Source organism: Dendrobates tinctorius, unplaced genomic scaffold, assembly GCF_039654945.1.
Source record: "Dendrobates tinctorius isolate UK_male_01 unplaced genomic scaffold, ASM3965494v1 ptg000084l, whole genome shotgun sequence".
Taxonomy (NCBI): Eukaryota; Metazoa; Chordata; class Amphibia; order Anura; family Dendrobatidae; genus Dendrobates; species Dendrobates tinctorius.
The window spans coordinates 23,586,154-23,606,700 of NW_027361752.1; the positions used below are offsets into that span (position 1 = coordinate 23,586,154).

Consider the following 20,547-nt stretch of genomic DNA (forward strand, 5'->3'; position numbering starts at 1 on the left):
CTGTTGTAGCCATTCTTCCAACTTAGGGGTCACTGCTCCAAGTGCTCCTATCACCACTGGAATCACTGTTGCCTTCACCTTTTACATCTTCTCAAGTTCTCCTTTGAGGCCCTGGTATATCTCCAGCTTCACATATTCCTTCTTTCTGATGTACTTGGCACTGCCACATCTGTTATCATTGCTGTCTTCTGGTCCTTGTGAACTATCACAATGTCTGGTTGGTTAGTCAACACCTGCTTTTCCATCTGGATCTTGAAGTCCCACAGGATTCCTGTTCTTCCTTCCAGTTCTGTTGTTGTTGTTGCTGCCTTAGGCTTTCTCTCAGCATCTCATCTTTTGGTGCCATTTTCCTGATGTATTCCTGGATACATCTTGTTTCATCCGTGATGGTGGCTTGGATGCTTATCAAGCCTTGACCACCCTCCTTTCTATTGGTATACAATCTTTGGGTGCTAGACTTAGCGTGGAGACCTCCATGTATCGTGAGGAGCTTTCATGTCTTCACATCTGCAGCTTCCATCTTTTCTTTTGGCCAGCACAATATGCCAGCAGGGTATCTGATAACTGGCAGGGCATATGTATTGATGGCACAGATTTTATTCTTCCCATTGAGCTGGCTCTTCAGGACCTGTCTTACCCTTTGATGGTATTTGGATGTTGCTGCTTTCCTTGCCTCATCATCATGGCTACCTGTGGGATGTCGAGGTACTTGTAGCATGTCTGTACATCTGCTATGTACCCTGCTGGTAATTCCACCCCATCAGTCTTGACTACCTTTCCTCTCTTTATTACCTACTGGCCGCACTTCTCCAGTCCGAAGGACATCCCGATGTCTTCACTGTAGATCCTTGTCAGGTGGATCAATGAATATAATATAAATATAATATATCTATATACTAGCTGAAGAGTCCGGTGTTGCCTGGGCATAGTAACCAACTGTGGTTAGTTATAACAAATTATAATGATTATATTGCACATAAAAACATTTCACATCATATATTCAACACTACAGATTTGCAACACAAATTAACTAAATGATTACCTAAATATTGATAGTATTTTATTTTCAACTCATTCAAGAGCCTTTTGATAAACAACATGTTTGTTTTTTGCTTTTGGTGCAAAGAAGAACAGATTTTTGGCAGTTCCAACTCTTGAACAGGCCACGCAAAGTTTATCATGAGAAAAGCATGGAGATTGCAAATCGACTCCTACTACTTTCAAGGACTTTCCCTGAGCCTTGTTAATGGACATTGCAAATGCCAGTCGAAGTGGAAACTGGAGGCGTTTAAAATCAAAAGGCAAATCAGATGGAATGAGCGTAATTCTTGGAATGACAATGTCCTCTCCTTTGGCACATTCTGTTGCTGAGCCGTGCATGTAATCCTATCCTGTGTGATACCGTCTGCTGAGCTGTGTATCTAATTCTTTCCTGTGTGATACTGTCTGCTGAGCTGTGTATCTAATCCTATCCTGTGTGATACTGACTGCTGAGCTGTGTATCTAATCCTATCCTGTGTGATACTGTCTGCTGAGCCATGCATCTGATCCTGTCCTGTGTGTTACTGTCTGCTGAGCCGTGTATCTAATCCTATCCTGTGTGATACTGACTGCTGAGCTGTGTATCTAATCCTATCCTGTGTGACACTGTCTGCTGAGCTGAGTATCTAATCGTATCCTGTGTGTTACTGTCTGCTGAGCTGTGTATCAAATCCTATCCTGTGTGATACTGGGCTGTGTATCTATTCCTATCCTGTGTGATACTTGGCTCCTCCTGGGCTCCCCCTGTAGTCTGTGTCAGAGGGTGGTCTGTCGGCACGGTAATAAATTGTGTTATTTCCTGCTTTACAGAAGGACGATAACACAATAGAAATGATAAAAATAATAGGCCTCAGTTACCACAAGTGTCTACAAGGAAAACTATTTCTCATAGCAACCAATCACAGCTCAGCTTTCATCTTTTAAACAGCTCTGGTGAAATGAAAGATGCTTAGTGATTGGTTGTTATGAGCAATACAGGCAGTGTACCTGTTGTGGTCAAGAAGATGTGCCTATGGAACTATGAGATGGAGGATGTGTGATGCGTATATGGGCACGGGAGGGGGTGATTCATTTCTGTCATGTGCTCTCTGCTCCTTTCTAGGGGGCAGACAATGGCTGGGAGCTTATGTTCCCGGGGATGCCAGATTTCTCCCATGCGGTCAGTGTCTGCTGAGGTATTGTCGAGTGGGAAAACTGTTGCTCATAACAACCAATCACAGCTCAGCTTTTTTTAAACAGCTCTGATAAAATGAAAGATGCTTAGTGATTGGTTGCTATATGGAGTGGGTGTGGCTGATACACACACACAAATACATACACTCATTTTTATATATATAGATTGTGTATTGCAATATATCTATGTTCATGTGTTGTAAACATATAGGGATAGTGTAGGACTTAACCCAGTAGGGGGAGCACAGTAGAATAGAATAGAGATTAGTTATACCAATAGGGTTTTGTTTGGTTAGGGGGGGCTAGAAAAAGAATAGTTGGGGAGCTTCCTGGAGTTAGTGTGTGTGAGCCGGGAGCAGGAACAGGACAGTCATGTCCAGGGGGGGAACGTTTAAGCCGAGGAGCCCAGCAGGCCAGGGCCAAGAGCTGACAGCCACACATGGGGGGGATATTTTGGCAGCGTCAGAATGGTAGCAGCTAACTTCGTGGGAGCAACCCTAAATGTCCGAGGCCTACAGCCTGGTAAGGAATGGAAGCGCCATTTCTCGACTTCACCTTTGGAGAGGGAAGTGGGCAGGGAACTCCTGAAGTGGGTTAATCTGACCAGTAAGGAAGCTGCGGGACCGGTGGATATTTCTTTAGGAGTGAGGGACAGTACAGGGAATGGAATGGTGATATTCTGTGAAGAATCATGTACTGTTTCTGTGACTAAACTGGATGAGCTGAGTAAAATTGTTTTGTTGAAGATTAATCTGGACTCTGACTGTCATTGTGTGATGTTAAAGGAAAAAAACTCCCAGCAGTGTGAAATGGACGCTGACGTGCAAGTGAATGAACTACCGTGTGTAAATAGGTGGAGGGCCAGGTTGTGCCAGTACTGCCACTCTCAACCATGACTACCCCCCTGGCCTCTATTTCATAGTCAAACAAGCATTATTAGGTGTGAGAGTGGGCGCCACAGCGGCAATGACTTCAGTGGCTGTTAGTATTGATAAACACGCAATGGTTTCAATTTGGTGATTCTTCACGTCACTAGGGATAGCAGTATCGGGTGCTGCCTTGCAATATAATGAAAGTTAATGTGGTCGTACCCGACTACGGCGATCACAACAATCAAGTTACCAGGAATCCAAACCTGTTTATTATGTTCTGATGTAACATTCTGATACTCCAATCTTTGTCCGTCATGTATTGGCATTCCAGTTATTTAAAAAATATTTATTAGTATTGAACAAATCTTCTAAAATCTAAATTTGGCAGTTTTCATGAATTTGGAAAAAGAAATTCAATTTGTATCAAATTTATTCATAGCAAATCAAATATACATTATTATACATTGAGATTCCCAAAAATATATTTTAAAAAAATTGTAATGATTCAACACTCATCTGTGTTTCCATACCCCCGTTTGGTTGACTTCTTTGGTTCTGTCACAGCTTTCACTGTTGCAGTTTTCGCTAAGCCTGGTTTCACATTTGCGCTTCAGGGCGCAGCGACGGCCTGCGCACGGCCGCCACTAAGCCCCGCCCCCTGCCGTGCCTCCGCCGGTAGCTCCGCCTCTGGACGCATGACGCTGCATGCGTCATGCTGCGTCCCCTATCTTCATCACTGAGGATGCAGCCTGTGCGCAGTATGTGTTTGGCGGCGCCTGCGTCCTTTTGACGGTGCGCCGAGCGCAACCAAATTGCAACAGGTTGCGTTTGGCGCTGGTCGGCGCACCGTCAAAAGGACGCAGGCGCCGCCAAACGCATACTGCACACGGCCTGCGTCCTCAGTGATAAAGATAGGGGACGCATGACGCATGCAGCGTCATGCGCCCGGAGGCGGAGCTACCGGCGGAGGCACGGCAGGGGGCGGGGCTTAGCGGCGGCCGTGCGCAGTCCGTCGCTGCGCCCTGAAGCGCAAATGTGAAACCGGCCTATGCCGTCTTCGATGTCTCTGTTGCTTGGCATCTTTGGCATCTCCTACTTGCAGAACTCAAGCAACAGAACATCATAAATTTGCGGCCTAGTCAGGAAAGGAAATGTCAAAGTTCCTGGGTGCCAAAAGCACCAAAGATTCAGGGTGCGAAAAGATGTCAAAGATGGCCTAGTAAACACCAACTGATGACTGGATCAAAGAATATGATGGGACTGGAGTGGGGTAGTGCAGGGAAAGGCCAAGTGAGTGTTTTTTTTCCTTTATTTAACCGGTTTTTGGCCCTTTTGAATCCAGCAAAATGTTGGCCAGCTGGCCTCCATTTTGCTGGATTCCCATGAATTGAATCTAAAAAAAATAGAATTCTGGCAAATTAATTTTATTTTTTTGTGAAAATTGGGGCCAATTCGATTTGCTAAACTCTAATATCAATGGTATCAGGTACTTCTACATTTATTCAGTGTGCCATATTGATAAGTTTTGATCACTTATCAGCCATCCACTATATCCTTGATCACTACTGTCTGTTGCTGGATACTTCCTGTAGCCAAATAAAAGAGCTGGTTGTGCATACGTGTAGCTGGAATTCTTCTGTTCTGCATAGGAGCTGTCTAATCTTAACATCCTTAGAGGTCCCATGCATGCACAAAACAGCATTGTTTAGCCGAATGCACAGACATATTAATCTTTGATGCATAATGGATTGATGTTTATGGACAATAGCTGTTTAAACTGGACCTGGCATCCTTCTATTACTAAAGAAGAGATGAGAAAATGAATTTGATTGGAATGGAATTTTTTCTTGAATTTTACAAAAATTAGTATTCTCCGAAATACACATTTTTCTCACCATTTTGCTGAACCATAGAGGGCTAGCAAAAGGTTTAAAAAATGAATAAATATAATAACTCACTTTTCACTTGTACCTCTGTCCCAACATCCTGATGTCTTGTCCTCTCGGCCTCTTCTTTTCACCTTTCCTCATTGTGTGCATCTTCCTCTGCCTCTGCTCTTGGGGCCGCGGCTTCTGTCGAGACTAGACTTCTTACTTCCTCGTGTATTGTGTTGCCATGTTGCATTTTAGATGTGTGTTTCCCAATAAGCTGATTAGGTCACCGATAACACACACGTGTGCCACAATGGCATGGTGCGCAGGGATGTAAGAAGTCTCATTTAGTTGGAAGCTGCGGTCCAGAGTGAAGTAGGCCGAAAAACAAGTGTATGACAAGAGAAGGCAAAAAGAAGAGGTATGGAAAACCAATTGGCAGGCTGCGTAGGACAGGTGAGCAAGGAGGTGAGTATTAATTTTTCTTTTTTATATCCTACATTTATTAGGCTCTGACAGAATCCAGATAAGGAACATTTAACCCTTTAACAACCGCCGATACGCCTTTTAATGGCAGCAGTTAAGGGTACTGTGGAAAAAGTGTATAGCACCCCCAGAGTCGGATTTTCTCTGGGGTCTCGGCTGCCGGTGGTAGCCGAGACCCCAGACAACATGATTCGGGTTGGTTTTTACGGACCCTATGGATTACCCCCAGGACAGTGGGGTTTATTCGGTACCGGGCTGGTGTCTTAAAGGGATGTGTCACGGTGGCAGTGACCCGGTCCGTGGCCCTGGGTGTCCATGCAGAATAAGAGCAATAAAGTTTATGTGTAGATAAGTTCGTGATGCCACCTGTGGTATGTGGTCAGAAGGGGACCAGAGCTGCAGAGCAGATCCTCTGGGACAGATAGTATAATGCAGCAGAGGTGTAATAGCTCTCCACAGGCAGAGCTGTAGTCCCAGGGCAGTGGTAGTAGATGTTGAGGTAGATGGTGTAGTGTTCAGGCAGGGAATGTAGCAATGCTGAAAGGTGATGCAGGAAGAAGGCAGAGACACAGCTGACTGTAGTTCCAAAGGTTTACTCATGTTTCTGGCATACACAGGTGCCCGCTTCAGTGCCGTGTTCTCCAGGTGAGGGGCTCAGCCATCTCCCAGGTAGATGGAGCACACCCTTCCAGCACTCCCTTCCGTATGTGCCTTTGCTGAACGTCTCCTTACTAGCGCTAATCTGAAGTACTTGCAGTTATGAATTACACTCAAGTTCCTCTTTCTTGCTGATACTTAGAACTCCACTCGCATGACAGGTAGTTGTAGCCTACTTCAGGGACTCCTTACAATCATGTCCCAGCTCACACACGTTGCTACTGTGTCGTCGAGTCTTAGGTGGGAATAAAGTGGTCACAACTTCTATTCCTCCGGTTTCTGCTGTTGAACCATTAGCATTCACACAGCCTCGGAAGCTGGCACCCGGCCTTTGACACATAAACTTAGGGAAGGGCTCTGCTCTAGCCCTAGTCCCCAGCTCTCCTCCACATGTCCCGTCCTTTTCTATCTTTCTTCTAAAGCACTGATCCTTCTGTTCCTCTCCTTCCCCAGCAGTTCCAGCTCACAGGAGACTGCTGCATAAACGTCATCTCTCTCCTTCCCCCTCTGGGGAACTGACTCTGACTTCCTATCAGTTTTCCCCCTCTCTTGTGCAAACTAAACTCCACCCACCTCCCAGCACCCTTCATGAACCAAGCTGGGGTCATAGAGGGTGCCCTGCTGTTCTAAGGTTTCCGTGCTGGATGCAGGTGCTGGAGTCTGGTCAGGTGTCCCCATCTTACCTGGGTAGTGAGGCACCACACCTCAGGAGGAGGTGCAGTACCTCTGTGGCGACTGAACCCTCAGGGGCGCCACACCCGCTTTTGCGATCGCCATTATTAACCGTATAACGGCAACCGTAAAAAAGCCGCAATTTTGCATTAACTTTCTCTCTCCTCTGATGTGATCGCACATCAGAGGAGAGAGAAATAGGGTCCCCGATCACCCTGGTACCTCCCTTTGGTCCTAGGGCCCTCCTGCCTCCTCCGGTAGGCGCCGCAATCTTCTTCCTGGAAGAAAATGGCGGGCGTATGCACAGTGCGCCCGCCAAATCTGCCGGTCGGCAGATTCCATTCATTCATTGAACGTACATTTTGATCACTGTGATAAACTCTCTCACAGTGATCAAAATAAAAATAATAGTAAATAACCCCCCCTTTATCACCCCCTTAGTTAGGGAAATATAATGAAATAAAGAAAATATATTTATTTTCATATTTCCATTAGGGTTAGGGTTGGAATTAGGGTTGGGATTAGGAGTAGGGTTGGGATTAGGGTTAGGGATGTGTTGGGGTTAGGGTTGGAGCTAGAATTGAGGGGTTTCCACTATTTAGGCACATTAGGGGGTCTCTAAACACGACATGGTGCCACCATTGATTCCAGCGAATTTTGCGTTCAAAAAGTCAAATGGTGCTCCCTCCCTTCTGAGCCCAGACGTGTGCCCAGTGGTTTACCCCAACATATGGGGCATTAGCGTACTCAGGACAAATTTCACATCAACTTTAGGGGTCTAATTTCTCCTGTTACCCTTGGGAAAATAAAAAAAATTGGGGACTAAAAAAATCAATTTTGTGGGAAAAAAATGATTTTTTATTTTTATGGCACTGCGTTATAAACTTCTGTCAAGCACTTGGGGGTTCAAAGTGCTCACCACACATCTAGATAAGCTCCATGGAGGGTCTACTTTCCAAATGGGGTCACTTGTGGGGGGTTTCTACTGTTTAGGCACATCAGGCGCTCTGCAAGCGCAACATGACGCCCGTAGAACATTCCATCTGCATTTCAAAATGGCGCTCCTTCCCTTCCGAGCTCTCCCATGTGCCCAAACAGTGGTTCCTCCCACAGGCATACGGAACCAGAATGGCTACCACAGCATCTTGCAGCGGCGTGCTATTCCATCCGGTTTGCGTTTAGTTGGACCATCATTTATTTTTCAACAGAACCATGACCCCAAACACACATCCAGGCTGTGTAAGGGCTATTTAACCAAGAAGGTGAGTGATGGGGCTCTACGCCAGATGACCTGGCCTCCACAGTCACCAGACCTGAACCCAATCGAGATGGTTTGGGGTGAGCTGGACAGCAGAGTGAAGGCAAAAGGGCCAACAAGTGCTAAGCATCTCTGGGAACTCCTTCAAGACTGTTGGAAGACCATTTCCGGTGACTACCTCTTGAAGCTCATCAAGAGAATGCAAAGAGTGTGCAAAGCAGTAATCAAAGCAAAAGGTGGCTACTTTGAAGAACCTAGAATATAAGACATATTTTCAGTTGTTTCACACTTGTTTGTTAATTATATAATTCCACATGTGTTAATTCATAGTTTTGATTCCTTCAGAGTGAATTATTATTATTATTTATTATTATAGCGCCATTTATTCCATGGCGCTTTACATGTGAGGAGGGGTATACATAATACATACAAGTACAGTAATCTTAAACAATACAAGTCACGACTGGTAGAGGATGAGAGAGGACCCTGCCCACGAGGGCTCACAATCTACAAACAGGATGGGTGAGGATACAGTAGGCGAGGGTAGAGCTGGTTGTGCAGCGGTTTGGTGGATCTGTGGTGAATCTACAATTTTCATAGTCATGAAAATAAAGAAAACTCTTTGAGTGAGAAGTTGTGTCCACACTTTTGGTCTGTACTGTATCTCTCTGATTTAAGGGCATAAAAATTAAAATTTGAAAATTGCAAAATTTTAAAAATTTTTTCCCAAATTTCCATTTTTTTTCATAAATAAACGCAAGTAATATCGAATAAATTTTACCACTAACATGAAGTAAAATATGTCATGAAAAAATAATATCAGAATCAGCGGGATTCATTAAAGCGTTCCAGAGTTATAACCTCATAAATTGACAGTGGTCAGAATTGTAAAAATTGGCCTGGTCAATGAGCTCTAAATTGGCTCTGTCACTAAGGGGTTAATTCTCATGAAATAACTTTGATCAAATAGAATTTTGTTGATAAATTCTAGAGATTTGCCGATTTCCAATGTCTGCAGATTTGATTATCTCTGTTACCTCGTCCTGAACGCAGCAGTTTTGCAAATTTTAACCAACAATTGCAACACTCCTTTAAACTCAAATATAAACTGCAACCATGAATAAAGCACACAAATATGACATCACACACAACTAGGGGAAAGAAAATAGGTTGGATGTCTCAGTGTCTTTTGCAAGCCTCTTGAACAACTCACAGAGATGCACATTCACATTGTTCAACCTGTTAATTTGTAGTGTTGACATAAACAAAAGTAAAAACAACCCCTACGAGATAATGGCCAATAATTCTCATGTCATGGGAAACAAAATCTTGGCAGTTACAAATAGGAATATCAGAATAAATCCCGTGAGCAAGTCTTGTCTATATAGAAACCCCTATTTTACTTCATTTTAGTAAATCAACCACCATAGCGGCACAATCAAGTATGCATAGCGGTGGGACTCCTTGTTCATACAAAAGCCATGTGCATAATGGAGCGGATTCCCACCTTTTGTGAACATTTTTTTCCTTATTTAATTGTATATTTTTGGGTCTAAAAATTATTTTTACAATGGGGTTTCATTAAAAAAAATTGCACCATTTGGTTTCTACACTCTTTGATTCCCGGAACATTCAACTTTGATGTGTTCTGTGATCATCAATCAACTAATAAGCGCACAGAAAAAGACACATAAAAGATCAACAAACTCGTCTGTAAGGCTACTTTCACATTAACGTTTTTTAGCGCAGCGCTTCGTGCGCAGTAGAAATGCATGCAAAAAGACGCATGCGTTTTAACCAGTTTCTAGCCATATTAATATGCGATTTCAAACACAGGCGTGCGCATGTCCATGCATACGCCTGCGCTCCCATAGACTGTAATGTGTTATTTTTGCGCATTCCTTGCACATGCTTTTTTTGACACCGTTGGGCGGACCCAAAAATGCAACAGGTTGCGTCGGGCGCGACTAGGCGCACACTACAAAAACATGCATGGGCACGAAAACGCATACGAACGCATGCAAACGGTAGACCATGCATGCGCCCGCCATGTTAAACATAGGGACACATGCGCATTGACGCGCACGATGCACTGCGCAAAAAAACGCTAAGGTGAAACCAGCCTAACATAGAAACTATAGAAGGCAAACGGTGCAAAATTTTTAATGAAACCCAACAGCCAAAATTATTTTTAGCCCCAAGTAGATTTATTTAAGTAAAAAACAATGTCACCAAAGGTGAATGACCCTTGATATAGTGGCCCTTTTCAGCCAGATGGCAAATGCTTTAGCAAGGGGGCCACTCCGTTATCATTGCTGGTTTTTATTTACATTGTCCTTCAGTATCTCCCGGAGTCCTTTAATATACCTGTCCTAAAGACAAACCCTTTAAGAAAATGGCACGTAGGCATGAGGTTCATAATAATATCATGTATTATTGAAATGACTTGGTATTCAACCTTCTGTATCTATTACTTCATGCAGCTTTAGACTTGTATGCATTTCTACAAATCGGGTACAATTTTATGTTTACTAAACAGTATTTTTTTTTTTTACGTAAACTTGGTAAAATAGGTAATTCTAAAATTGGGTATGTACATTGCAATGTGAAAAGCCACACTTTCTCTCCATCCAGCAGCGGTAGGGTGCCATGGATTATCCATGCTGTAAATATTATGGGTTGTAACTTGTAGCACAGTATCCCTGTATAAATCTAATATACGTCTTTTAGTTATATTATTACATATTTTGAGTACGGTACTTATGGAGTTAGGGCTTGTACACACACTGCGATTATGCCTAATTTTTTCTGTGCGCTTTTCAAATGTTAAAAAATGCTACACTTTACCCTACCAGTAAAGTGAATGAGCTGTCTGAAATCCCGTGCACATGCTGATTATTTTTTGCAAAGTTTTTTTTTTTTTTTTGCAATCATGCAGCATGTCAATTCTTTCAGCATTTTTCACTCCTTGAAATAAAAGTGAAAAAAAAACCAGCGAAGAAAGATTTATCAAAGGCGCAAGTAAAAATAAGGCTTTAAAAATGCCCATATTTCACGCAATGTTTTTCATGCCAATAGTCTGCTTCTTTGGTGAAACATTGGCTGTTGCAAATACCAAGTGTGTGCACATGCCTTTAAGGTAGCCCATGCTTTTGCTTAGGTAGGAACTTGCAATTAAATGGGACTTGTCGCCTACAAAAAAAAAACTATTTACCTGTCTGTATAATGGATATCTACAGGTAAATAGTGTTTAAATCGTGTTACGCTGGTTTAGGGCAGTTTCACACGTCAGTGTCTCCGGTACGTGTAGTGACAGTTTTCTCACGTACCGGAGACACTGACACACGTAGACACATTCGAATGAATGGGTCTATGCAGATGTCAGCGTGTTTTCACGGACCGTGTGTCCGTGTGCAAAACACGCTGACATGTCCATTTTTGTGCAACAGCACGGATCACACGGACCTATACAAGTCAATGCGTCTGTGTAAACACGGACCACATACGGATGCTGTCCGTGTGCTGTCCGTGTGCGTTTTTAAAAGTCAAAGGGTTAACATTGAAAATAATTTTTCAAAAACACGGACACGGACAGCATGCGGACAGCACACGGATGGTACACACGGACATACGGACAGCATATGGATGACCTCTGTATGCACACGGACACCCGGACACGGATAGCTCCGGTACCGGTTTTTCCGGTACCGGAATTGTCTGGAAGTGTGAAACTGGCATTACTACAAGTGTGGCTATGTGTATAGAGCAGGCTGTCAATCAAAGTGTAGGGGGGAGTAATTACACCACCCTCGCTATATAGCTAGTGGTGAGTGTATCGGCTCCCTACACCACCCCGATGCCTGGAAGTAGCAGCTGCAGGAAGAATACAACTTTACTTTCTCCCTGTAACTGTGCTTGTCGTAAACCAGCCTAACATGATTTAAACACAATTTATCTGTAGATTATCACTATGTCTGCAGGTAAATAACATTTTTGTAACTGACAGGTTCCCTTTAAGTAAAACCCTAATAACTGTAATTTTACCCAAATTGCAGTGTTTACTAGTGGACAGGCCCAGGAGACAGTTTCTTAGCTGCCATCTTAAAGATCTTTTTGGAACCATCATGTCTGCACTGCAAAATCTTCATATAGTGTTTTGGTTTCAGTCCAAACAGGTAGATAAATGGCTCAGAAAGTTCTTAAAGGGGATCTCCGGGAATGGGAAAAAAAATTAAAGTAAATGTCATTATAAATAAATTCCTAAATATATTTAATTGACAAACCACAATAGTTTTGTCTAGAGATTTAATTAGTATAGAATGAACATAATAATAATAATACATTTTATTTCTATAGCGCAGACATATTCCGCAGCACTTTACATTTCAGAGGGGATTTGTACAGACAATAGACATTACAGCATAACAATAATCACATAGATCATAACAGATACCAAGAGGAATGAGGGCCCTGCTCGCAAGCTTACAGTCTATGAGGAAAAAGGGAGACACGAAAGGTGGATGGTAACAGTTGCTCTGATTGTATGGACCAGCCATAATATTAAGTGTGTAACAGTACGGACACAGAGGGCTAATGGATGCATAAAGCATGTGGGAACATGATGCGGGGAATCTGGTTATGGTAAAACTTTTGGCTGTGCCACACAGGGATAGATTAGGTTTATGTGTTGAGGCGGTAGGCCAGTCTGAATAAATGCGTTTTCACGGCACGCTTAAAATTGTGCGGATTGGGGACTAATCGTATTGACCTGGGAAGTGCATTCCAAAGAATTGGAGCAGCACGTGTAAAGTCTTGGAGACGGGAGTGGGAGGTCATCAGCAGAACGGAGGGCGCGGGTAGGGTGGTATACTGAAACAAGGGAGGAGATGTAGGGTGGTGCTGAGCCATGGAAGGCTTTGTGGGTGAGGGTAATAAGTTTATACTAAATTCTGGAGTGGATGGGTAGCCAGTGTAATGACTGGCACAAGGTAGAGGCATCGGTGTAACGATTGGTGAGGAATATGATCCTGGCTGCAGCATTCAAGACAGATTGGAGAGGGGAGAGTTTGGTAAGAGGGAGACCGATTAGAAGAGAGTTACAATAGTCGAGACGAGAATGAATGAGAGAAAACATGGCCGTCACCTGATAGAAACCTGTCCTAGAATATTAGGACAGGAGCCTTGTGAGCATGTGCAGTAGGAAGCTGTGCTGCTGTGGCCAGGAGATGGTTATATTGTTATTCAGAAAGACAGGGCACACAGGCTTGAGTGGCCTCTTATTCCTGCAGCACCTTTGACATTAGTGGAGCACATCTTACTAAATATGAAGGCGGGTGGAACTTCCTAATGCTCACAGGCTCCTGTCCTCTCGTTCTAGGACTTTTCTCTATGGGACAAGGCAGAGGCCATTTTACAGTAATTCTAAAGTTATTCCTTAGACAAAACAAATTGTGATTTTCTAAATAAATGTACTTAGGAATTTATCCCATTCTCTGCATTAATATGGAGTTATTCCTCACATTTTCAGCTAAAACAGCTTCATGTTTTCTACAAAATTTTGGAGTTTGTTTGCGGGAAATTTTGACCATTCACACAGATGGCCGGGTATACAATCTTTAGTTGATCCCAAAGTTGTTGGATTGGGTTGTAGTCAGGGTTTTGTTCAGCTGGTCATGTTCTTCCACATCAAACTCACCTAACCATGTTTTTATGGCACTTATGCACTGGGCACAGTCATGCTGAAACAGAGAAAGACCTTCCCAAAACTATTCCAGCAAAGTTGGTAGCAAAAACTGTCCAAAACCCCTTTTTCAGTGTTGCTGTCTTTATACCACACCATTAGACAGTTGGCATTGTGCTAGGTAATGTAAGGCTTGCATTCAGCTGCTCGGCCATGGAAACTACATCAACCCTATTTTCACATAAGTACTTGGTGGCCAACTTCTTGAGGCTCCCTTTTATGTTCATGGTTATGATGCCTATCAAACAGCACCTATATCATGAACTAATTTACACGTCATAGTACAAGACCACGCTCGCTGGTATCACTGAGTTCTTTAGAATGAATCATTCTTTTACAAAAATTAGCCAAGGCTTACAGCAAGGGCCTGGATTTTATACATAATCAACATAGAAAAAAACACAATGCAATTATTTAATTCTGACCTTGGAAAGGCCAAAACATCGGAACATTTCCATGGCTGTATGCTTGTAAAGACTGTAGAAAATTATAGTATATCCAGCTCAATGTGTATTTTTCCGAATTGTAACTTCTTTTTTAATATCCATTAAATTCCATTTTAATGTGGAAATAGTAGAAATAGCAGTTGAAAGATGTTGAAGGACTTCTTTTTTATGCGCTGAGATTGATTTTATTATTCTCTTTACTCATTGAAATGGATTTGAATGAATATTAATAAAAAAAAATATTTTTAGAACAATATGGATTGAGCTAAAAAAGCTTAATTTTTTTCAGCTAGATTTTATACACATGTGGCAATAGGATTGTGGGAATAACCTGCATTCATATGTTAAAAGGTATGTCCCAAAACTTTTCTCTTTATTGTGTATGCCCTTACTGAAGATAAACTACTCTCAGATTACAATTGTTCTAGGCATCCTCTGATTGGGTAAAAGATTATGCTGTTGGATAGCCCAAAATCTTGTGAATAAACCTAGCCATTATGGTAATTCTGAACTCAATCAGCCATATTTTCACATGACTTCTCGGTGGCCAACTTTTCGAGGCTTCCTTTTTTACTTCTATTTTGGGTGTCTAATATGAAGCACCTAAAAGTGACAATAGTAAATAACAGGATGCATTCTTTGCCCTTAAGCAGGTGGCTATTTGATCCTGTAGGTCATGTGCCGTAGACTAGCCATACCAGCTTTCACAAGTAATGGACTGTTCCAACTTACAGCAAGAATTGCCTGAACAGACCGAGTCCCGCTTACATGTATTGTAACATATTGAGCTAGGGCCAAAATGTGCGTGCTGTAGGAAATCCCCAGTCACCACTACAATTATACAACCCTTTGGGCTATATTAAAAGCCCTTAAATTAATGGGCTGCATCTTCTTCTGATGAAGAGCTTTTAATGTAGCTCGAAAAGTTATGAGATTCTAGTGCTCCTCGGAGAATTGGGCGCGAGATTTTTTTTTTACATTACCTTCTGTGTTCCATTTTCACTGTGTTCTCCATCCTCAAAGTCCTGATCCTTTTATTTGAAATCATAAAAATGTTTTATCTCTTATCTCCTGTGGTTAAGCCGAAGACCACTAAAAGTTTATATCTTTGTGGTTAATTTCAAAGAAAGAGAGTTGTGTGAGCTTGGAAAACCATGAATGCATTTCACTGACTCTCAACCTAAGAATAAAGTATTTATTAGACTATAAGGGAAGGTTCAAAGATAAAGTAATCCTAATGATTTTGTGTCTAACCTGCATATGTTTCGTCTATTTAGATCCCTTTGCATGCTTGTACTACTTTTCTTTGCAGCTTTTTGAGTTGGCAGGTTCTACGGGCGAGATGACAGCCTTTACTTTGGTGTCTTTCCTTGTTAACCTCACATATTGTTTTGCTGTGTACAACACTCAGACTTCTTCCCAATTCTACTATACCCTCCCTCCTTTCTGAAAGAGAGGAATCTTCGGATGCATTTCTCCCCACCCGATAGATATCTTATGACTCCATGAGCGTTCAAGTGTTCTGTATGGTTAGGAGAGCAATCTGCCACCAGACACCTTGGTGATGGCTTATCTCCAGGAAAACAAAAGCATGCACATTAGATGAATGGTCGGCAACAATAAAATCAGAGGGTTTAGCTCATCTATGGTATATTGTTTGCTCATATCCCATCCCTAAAGTGCTATAAAACCCAGACATTGAAGAGCAAAAGGGTAACCCTGTTTTGAACTTTTGACTTTCAGGCTCCATATCTCACCATCCACTCCTGCTTCGATCGTGAGACTACCATCATTTTATAGACCATCATCTTGGCTATCTCATATATAAATTTGACTTGCTGATATTTAGCATATGATTAGCAGATTCTTGTCGTGTCACTGCACTGTTACTGTCTTACTCCTAAAGTTCTGATTAGCATAAGCGCCCCATTCTCTCGGGTGAGAGAAAATTTGGAAGTGTGACCTTAGCCTTAAAGAGATATTTTAATTTCTATTGATTTTTTTTTTTTTTAATTTGTGCTTCAACTTATTGAATGTGAAAATCTCAGTGAGATGGTTTTGATCTGTATTCTATGCTTGTCCATATATCAATTCATATGCAAGAAGTACCATACATTTTGGGAGAAATCTGCACATCTCAGGTGCTATACATAAGTGAAACTCTTAAAATTTACTTTGCTAGTATTTTTGTGATTTGAAAATGTAATATTCTCAAACCGTCCATGCTGTGTAATGATGAAGGCTATAATAATGAAAGCTCCAGTTTTGTTTCATCGCTCTACAGAACAGAACACCAACATTTTAGAGGCTTTGACCATGTTGGAACTTACTGTTCTTGTGCTTTTGAATGAGTGGAGGAGTATGTCTTGGAGTTTGGGCATCAAGTCCTTCAGCATTTAGAATTAGCCTAACGTCCCATTTAGATGACAGCCACATAAACTGTAATGAGTATGTGTTCTTATCTGTCGGAAAAAAAAACTCAGATATAACATGTACATGAAAAACAGACATCTGAGGAAGTCTTTACTGTACAACCTGACACCTCAGATCTTGCTGCAAGTTTTTTGATGTTAGTTTAGAGTTTTTGACCACTTGCCTCCTCAAGAATCTGGTAGCAGCCGGTGACAGCTTCCTATTTCTGCCACTACCAGGGAGTGTATCCAGTGTTCCATTGCTTTGGAACTTTCAAGCTGCTTCCATCTGTATCTCTAAGAACATTCAATCGCTTTGTATTTTTTTGTATCCTTTGGGCTTTGTTCGGACTACCTATGAAATTGAGACTACCTGTAAAGCTGTTTGGATCAGGAGACCTTTTGGTCGGTCCGGCCACTGTGACCCATAGTCTGATTGTGAAATTCTGCCCTCTGAACCTGGCCTTATCTTGATTGTGTAAGGCAATGATCGCTCCTCTTAACTTTCTGGACCACTCACTTGATACAAAATCTGATGTACAAATGTGTGTCCTTCTGAGGGATTCTCTTCAGGAAGTTGAATCATTCTAAGACTGCAATAGTCATTAAATGAAGCATTTTGTGTTGGTTTTGGAGAAACCACTTGTTATAACAGTTGTGTTGAGCTATTTATATTATTCTTGTCTTGTTAGTTGGGAACAGCAGAATTTACTAATTTGCAATGGAGGTTGAATAATTTCAATGGCAACTAATGAAAAAACTAATGAAACTAATGAACTAATGAAACTAATGAAAAAAAAACATTTTGTTTTCAATTTTCATATCCATTTATTACACCACTAAAATTAGTTTAGAGACCAACAACAAAAACAAATTTAAGGTAAATTTAGGTAAAATCGTGCTAACCATGTGACTCCAGTTATTCTCTGTGATGGAAAAAATGTAAGAATTTCTGATCTTTTCTACCCAAGTAATAGCTGGCTTTCAACCAAAATTTTGTGCTAACGAGTAGCTATAATTTTAAATCTGGGTTTAAAAATATGTGAATGGGGCCTAATAATTATTCTGGAAAAAAAAACATATTGCTTTATTGCTTTTCATGCTTTGGGCCATCTGCTTTAAGGAAAGTCGACTTTCTTACCATATAAATATTGATACTGAATACATGGCGGCTATATGTCACTGTCAGGATGGTGGATACTTTTGTCTGTTTGATGTATATCACTGAAGCTGAAGAACACTGTCAGTAGTTACAACTACAAACTCAAGACAGTTGTACTTTAGCCTTTGAGACTGATGTGACAGGTTTAGAGCACTGCCTTAAGCCAGCCACCTGGCTACAGGAACCCACAATCTGTGGCCTGACTTTAACCTCGGGAGCCTAAGAGCATACCCCCAGAAACTGTCACATGTGACCCATGTCTTGTGAAGGCAAAGGTTATTTTGCTAGGATGCATGAACTCTAACTCCTTTTCAAAGGGGTCAAATGCCAATGACTTCTACGCAACCTTTAGGAACATATTTTATATTCTGCAGCAGGGACCTCCTGGCTCTTCATGGTGATTCTACTCCTATATTGTAGTGAAAATCATTAGTCTTATTTCTTTAATCTCTCAGCTGAATTTTAGCATTCAGTTATCTTTGGTTTTACTTGGGACTGCAATCAAAACTACTGAGCTCTCCTACATAGAAGATGAGTGAATCGATTTGATGCAGAACTAATTTGTGTCAAATTTTAGGGAATTCACTGGACTCGGCAAATTCGATCAGTTTGCAATTTGATCACTAATCAATACAAAAGGTTCCACCACCATTTTACAGAAAGCAGAAGATTAAATCAAATCTGTCAGCAGGATTGTGCTCAGTAAACTACGGACCCTGTCAGGTTGGCGCTGTTTTACTGATTAAAATGATACCTGGGGTGATGAAATTCATTGTATGGTTGTTGTTTATGTACATTTGCAGTTTTCAGTTAAGGACAGTCTCGTGCTCCGGGGCAGTCTGTGGAGGGAAGGGGACAGTGGTTGGGGCTTTATGTGGTGCACTGCTTACATATGCATCCTTATGGTCCTTCAGTGATCTGCTGTCACGCTCCATTTTTGGATCTGTGGCAGATCTGGACTCTCATATTAAAACCTTTTTCCTTTCTGGCCATCAGGGGTTAATGTCAGTTTTTCCCCCCGGTGGCCACTGGTGTTACTGCATGTTTAGTTAGCCTGCTGGTGACTTTTCCCTCCCCCCCCGGTGTTACTGCATTGTGGTTAATTATCCATGCAGGTGGAAACCATTACCACCTTCCTACTTAAGCTCACCAGGTGCACCAGCTAACCATTGGTGATATTGTTCCTCTTTGGAGACCAACCAAGCTGGAGTTCAGGAGCTGACAGAGTTCTTTGGTGCTTCAGTTGTATGCTGTTTACAAGTGGCTGACTCTGCTGTCCTGGAGCATTGCAGCAGAGCAAGCTGAGTCTTGTTTTTTAGTTTATTTAACCCGAGGTGTCTGTATTACCTTTTCCCTGGTTTTTGGTGCAGTATACTTTATTCCCTGTCTCACCTCCTGGGGAGGGGGTTGGGGGTTTAGCTCAGGGCTAAACAGGAGATAGGGACAGGTCTGGGACTTGGGCCTCACTACCATCAAGTGTACCCCAAGTTAAGGAAAGTCAGGGCACCCCCTTAGCCTGAGGGGCAGTTCAGGGTCCCTGGTTCCACCTCTCCTGCTTTCCCCCCTACTCCCCCCGTGACAGTGACACCTGCCTCCTATTTTACATAATGAATATCATATTGTTGATATTATTGTTGATAATATTGTTGATATACATTATCTATCAAAATGGCACCAGCGGTGTCGCCTGCGCAGCAGCCTCTATCTCTTACCAATAGATGCTACTGCGTAAGCGCAGGCGCCATTTTGCTGCAATTTTTTGTTACATGAGCCAGAGAGCAATCACATCCAATCAGAATGGGTTATCATAATCCAAAGGTGAATCTAGATTTTCCTGCACCCATGCCACAAATTCAGTTTGGCTACCCCTTCCTATACACAGCTTAAGTGGTTTGAGTAATCATCATGTAAACGCTCATATACGATTTGCATTCTTACAATCATGTGCCAACTAACTGGTCTTACTAATTCTCTGAATGTTCAGTGAAAAACTGACAGCCCATGCTTCACTGAGAGAAGCAGGTAGAGAAGCTATTTGGCATGTAAGTATTAAAATCATATATGAGTGTGCAAATACAGCCAAGTCTTGCTAGTGAGTATATTTCATGCCGTTAGGATTTGGCATGCTACAGTGCTTAATTTTATCATTAATTCTCATAACATAAATATAGATATAGAAATTCTTAACTTGTCAGAAAGCACAATACTTTATTTCATAGTCATCAGGTTATCTGACAAGTTATGGATTGCTGTATATGTACAGGAGCAGAATAAAAAACAGCATATGAATGCATCACCAAAACCACCCTCAGAACATGAATACAACAGCAGAGCTACCAACAGTGCATAAATACATCATCAGAACCACCTACAGTTCAAGAAAACTGTATCTCACCCATCATCAGTACAGGAATACATTACCAGAACCGCCATCAGTACCGACATATATCACCAGAAGGACCATCAGTACATGAACACATCATCAGAACATCATCAGTATAAGACTACCTCACCAGGACCACCATCAGTATATATATATATATATATATATATATATATATATGTCACCAAGTTTAGTACAGCAATCAATTGCAATGTCAGAATAGTCTCATAACTGTATCACATGAACCTACAACTTCAAATATATACTTTATAATAGTAATGAGATACTGGGAGATGTTATTAACAGCTATCATCAGACTGCGGACCATGCAAGAATCACAGTATTGATTAAATGAATTCAGTACCACAACATTTA

At 41.8% G+C, this 20,547-nt stretch overlaps 1 long non-coding RNA gene across 6 annotated transcripts in view; it reads left to right on the top strand.

The window, feature by feature from the left end:
• LOC141097365 (uncharacterized) overlaps positions 1–20,547 on the top strand; it is an 868,065-nt gene that overhangs the window by 247,488 nt on the left and 600,030 nt on the right. The gene's annotated exons all lie outside the window — the stretch shown is intronic.